The sequence below is a fragment of the Mus pahari genome, chromosome 1 (genome assembly GCF_900095145.1).
Source record: "Mus pahari chromosome 1, PAHARI_EIJ_v1.1, whole genome shotgun sequence".
Taxonomy (NCBI): Eukaryota; Metazoa; Chordata; class Mammalia; order Rodentia; family Muridae; genus Mus; species Mus pahari.
In genome coordinates, this window is record NC_034590.1 from 88,883,032 (window position 1) to 88,888,169 (window position 5,138).

Consider the following 5,138-nt stretch of genomic DNA (forward strand, 5'->3'; position numbering starts at 1 on the left):
GTTTCTGTGATAACCTTAGTCGTGGTGGGAGTATGTGGAAGGAAACTACGTCTCCTGTGAGTAAGGAATTGGAAGAACAGAAGAAAGAGGAGGGGGAGGGAAGAAGAGGGGTATGGGGAAGGGGAGGAGGAGGGGGAGGGGAAGAAGAAGATACCTCATAGTTTCCTTTAAGGAGATACCTTCAATGGCCTAAGTATCTTTCATAGGTCCCCATCTCCTAAACATCCAGAAGAATCTCTGGGACCAACCTTTAACACATGGAATCATATTAAATTTGTAGAGCTGATGACCTACGATGACATTAGGGTTCATCTTGGTGTTATGCATTCTTTAATGCTGGACAAATGTAAAAGTAAGACGAACCCACCACCAAAGATCATGCAGCCTGGTTCTGGACGTTCTCAATGCTCCACCTATTCATCCCTTCTTCAATCCCTTCATGCTTTATTCACTTTCATGTAAAAATAACTTCCAGGGACTATACAGATATCTCAGCTTAGGTAAAGAGCTTATTGGACAAGTATGAGATATGAGTACCACCTCCTGAACCCACATAAAAAAGTCTAGTTGTGTTGGGGAGGTAGAGACAGCGGGAATTCAGAGGCCTAATGACCAGCCAGCCCATCCATGTCAGGGGGCTCCAGGTCTCAAAAGCACAAGATTGACAGCACCTGTAGGGGAATGACACCAGAGGTTTTCTTCTGACCTATGAACAGATGTACACATATACACAGAGATATATTCTATATTCAGGATAGACAAACATTAATATCCACCTCTACTTCATTCTGAATCTCTGGGATGAGGAATGGAATGGACCAAAAAACCTGAAAGTGTTGTCGTGAAAACAGAGCAATGGGTGGAGTTGGATGTGCCGCACAGGAGAGACACTAGCAGCAGATTCCATGTCCCATGTGCACGTGCTTTCAGTGTAAAGATCTTCAGTTTCTATGTGTGCTCTACAATTCTTCTCATAAGATATATAAGACTGTGCTGTGTAATGGGTCTTGGTCAGGGATGTTATTACAAGCAATTGAAACCAACATCTCCTCATGGTGTCGCAATTCTTTAGAAATTCAACCTTCAGAGTTGTTGCAAAGACAATTCCTTCGCTGCTATTAGGCTGTCAAAACGCCACTGGTCTTTCCCTGGATGCTTTGGTCCTCCACTGACCTTGGCTAGCTGTGTCAGTGTTTTCTGGTTTGTCTTTGTCGGCAGGCTCCTGTTGGCTTCCCAGCAAGAACGACAGCGGTGAGCTTCTTCCCTCTGCTTCTTTGTTTGGTTCAAGCAAAGCTTGCTGTTGAAGGTGTTTTGGGAGCTGCCACAGATTTATTCTGCAGCCCTTGTAACAGTCACTCACCAAGGCCTGTCAATGCCCAGAGACTTTAGAGTGAGCCTTTTGTTGTCTGTCACTGACCTGCCAGAATGGTCAAGAGCAGCCACTGAATATGATGGGAATTCTTCCACAATTGAGTGTCTCTTGGCCTCTAACACTCCAGTGCAGAAAAGCAACCAATCTGTGCTGCACCTGGATACATTTCCTTAGAATAAGAAGCGCAACTGCAATGAAGTGAATAAAATGATGTCTTTGCCTGAGAGGAAGGGGAAAGCAAAGGCTAAGGGTATGCATGTGTGTTACATGCCTGTATATATGTATATGCATGGATATATGTGTACATGCATGCATATATACATTAAATATGCATGAATAGTTGTGTACACACATTGTCTGTGTGCATATATATGAATGGATAGGTGTGTGTACACATGTGTCTCTATATAAATATGCTTAGGTAACTGTGCACATATAGATGCCTATGTGCATAGGTGTATATGGATATGTAAGTGCACTTGTGGATCTCAGTGCACACACATGCATACACATACACACACATATATATGTATACATATACATACATATATATACATATATATACACACATATATACATATATAAACATACATATATATACATATATACATATATGTATACATATACATACATACATATATCTGTGTGTATGGATGGGTGCATGTTATTACATGTGTATATATATGTATGTATATACATATATATTTGTACATGTATGTGTCTAGTATATGTACAAGGTTTTATGAATGTGCATGAATATGCATGTATATATTTATGAATCTGTGTATGTAGTCATGTGTATATGTGCAAATGTGTATGAGCAAATAATGCAGAATTATATGCATATATGTATATGTTCATATGTGTATGTATACATGAAGTGTACACAATACACACATGTGCACGTATGATGTATATATAATACACAATGTGTATTTATACATGAGTGTGTATGAGTGTGTGTGGAGAATGGGAAAAGAAGTACAGAAGAGGGAAGAGAAATTTGTATGCATCTATGTGTGTGCACATATATTAACACTTGTGTTTGTATGTGTGAATATATGTGCGCATGTGTATATTGCATGAGTGTGTAAATGAATTTGCATATGCATTTGTATGCTTGAGTATTGTGCATGTGTATTTGAGCAGGCATGTATATGTGATACTATGTGCATGAGTATGTACGCACACATGCATACAACTGAGTACATACAGGCACATGCAGATGTGCAAGTGTGGATCTTTGTATGCATGTGTGATGTCACGTGGGAGGGTATAACTCACTTGGACATAGGTGTTTCTGTAGACAGTCATTTCTCCTCAGGGAGATTAAGACTCTGAAGTACACACCAAATCTTACTTCGCTCTGGGGAGACAGAGAAAGGGGAGAGAAAGGTATGAGAAGGGAGAATGGAAGAAAAAAGTGGAGATGAGCGAAGAGAAGTAGAAGAAAAGGGAGAATAGGAGAGGAGAACAGGAGACAGATAGGAAAGCCCTCGACAAGCTACAACAGCATTGTCACCAGGGGGCTGTGTCTGCAGATGAGGCACTGAATGGCAAAGAAGGGCACCTGTCTACTGAGGGTGAGACACCGAGGTCATTCCGCAGGTCTGTACACAATATTAGTTTGCACTTTAAGTATTTTACTTTCTTTCTTAAGTCCAAATTTCTTTGGGAAAGTGACTTTTTTCCTTGTGTGATCTTAAGTGGACAGTGAGTGCAGACATCTGCCATCCTGAAGCCAGACTGTCAGGGGCAACAGGTAGTGTCCTACACCTGGCCAGGTAGGCATTGTCTTCTGGAGCTTAGCATCTTGAATGGGTGAAACAAGAAGAGCAGAATGCGTACTACTGCTTTGTTCCCCTGAGTGGGGGTTGCCCACTGAGATTGTCTTGGCTCTTGCTGTTTTTCATGAGGTGGGGCTTCCTTGTTCTCTGTGAATCCCTAATGTCTCCTCACCGTTGTCTTTCGTGTGTCATTGCTCATGACAGTCAAGGTGGAGACATAAGCTTAGTGTTCACCATTGCATAAATGCCCGAAGAAATGTGACACAATGTGTGATGGATTATTTTTCAATGTGGACAAAGAAAAAAATCTTGCCATATGCAGGGACCGTGACAAACATGGGGAATATGGTGGCTGAAGTAAGCCAGGCACAGAAGGCCAGACAGTCTTCCTTCAGGATTCCTGTGGAAGGAGCTTTCTGAAGCAAAGTCATAGGAACAGATGGTTAAAGGAGTTAGCAAAGCAGGCAGTAGGTAACAGAAAGTGGCTGTACCGTGGAGGACTAAGTTTCAGTTAAGCAAGAGGAACGCCTCTAGAGACCTGCCAATAGCAGTGAGCACACAAAACATTGTACTGTGCATTAGAAAACAAAAGGGTGGGTAACATGCTAAATGCTTTTGTTACAAATACACTCAAATACCACACACACACACACACACACACACCACTGTCCAGATGAGACTCTGAAGAGATAAAAAGGATATTTCTCCAAAACAAATAAATTGCAAAGTCCTTTTTTGTATGTGTTCCCTAGAGCAGGTTTACAGAGCCAGTAACCCGAGGGTGTGCCCTGATCAGGGAGTGACTCTGGACTGTCACTCTTGCCTCTCAGCTGATAGGACTTCACTCTGAAGAAAAGATGGCCATGTGTATTCTTACACTTTAATCTCTTCTTAATTTTATTTATTTTATATATGTGAGTACACTGTCACTCTCTTCAGGCACACTAGAAGAGGGCATCGGACCCCTTGACAGATGATTGTGAGCCACTATGTGGTTGCTGGGAATTGAACTCAGGACCTCTGGAAGAGCAGTCAGTGCTCTTAACCCCACAGCCATCTCTCCAGTCCTACACTTAAATCTTGTTACTCACACAGTCTGGCCTGGATATCATCAGCTCGTTTCACAGGTGGGAAAATCTGCAGCCTGGAGAAAGCAAGCAATGTGTCAAGGATCACCCAGTGTTTGAAATGTGAGACTCCCGGTTCCACCCAGTCCTACCCTTATGCAGCAGGCCAGGGAAAGGAACTGACAACAGAGAAGATCTGTGAGGATGTCAAAGGTGACCCAATATCAGAGTGGCAGCACAGGTCAATCTTTATCTATCTATCTATCTGTCTATCTATCTATCTATCTATCTATCTATCATCTATCTATCTATCTATCTATCTATCTATCTATCTATCTATCTATCTATCTAATGATTGTGTGTTTTTGTTTGTGTGTATGTGTATGCAAGGTGCATATGTATGCATGTGTGCACGTGTACATGCATGCATGCGTGTGTGTGTGTGTGTGTGTGTGTGTGTGTGTGTGTGTATGCATGTTCATGTGTATGTGGAAGCCAGATGACAACCTCTGGCTTTTGTTCCTCAGAAGCCATCACTTCCTTTGTTGAGACAGTGTCTGATTGCTAGAACCTTGAAGATTCCAGCTGGCTGACCACTGAGCCACAGGACTCTGCCAGTCTCTGCCTCCTAAGCACTGGGATTACAAGTACCTGCCATTATGCCCAAGGATTTTCATGTGGGTTCTGGGCAGCACTTAACTGACAGAACCTTCTCTTCGGGCCTCAGAAATCTAACTTTTGTATTAAACCCGAGTGTAATGTCTTGGGCACTCACTGTTGGTACTCTGTCTGTGCTCCACCCCTTCAGTTACCTGGCAACAGCCAGGTAGGCCTGGCCCACTCCTCTCTCTCTTACTCCTGCTTCCAGCTTGCTTCTCTTTTGCCCTCTTGGGTTCTTCTCCCCCCCCCCGC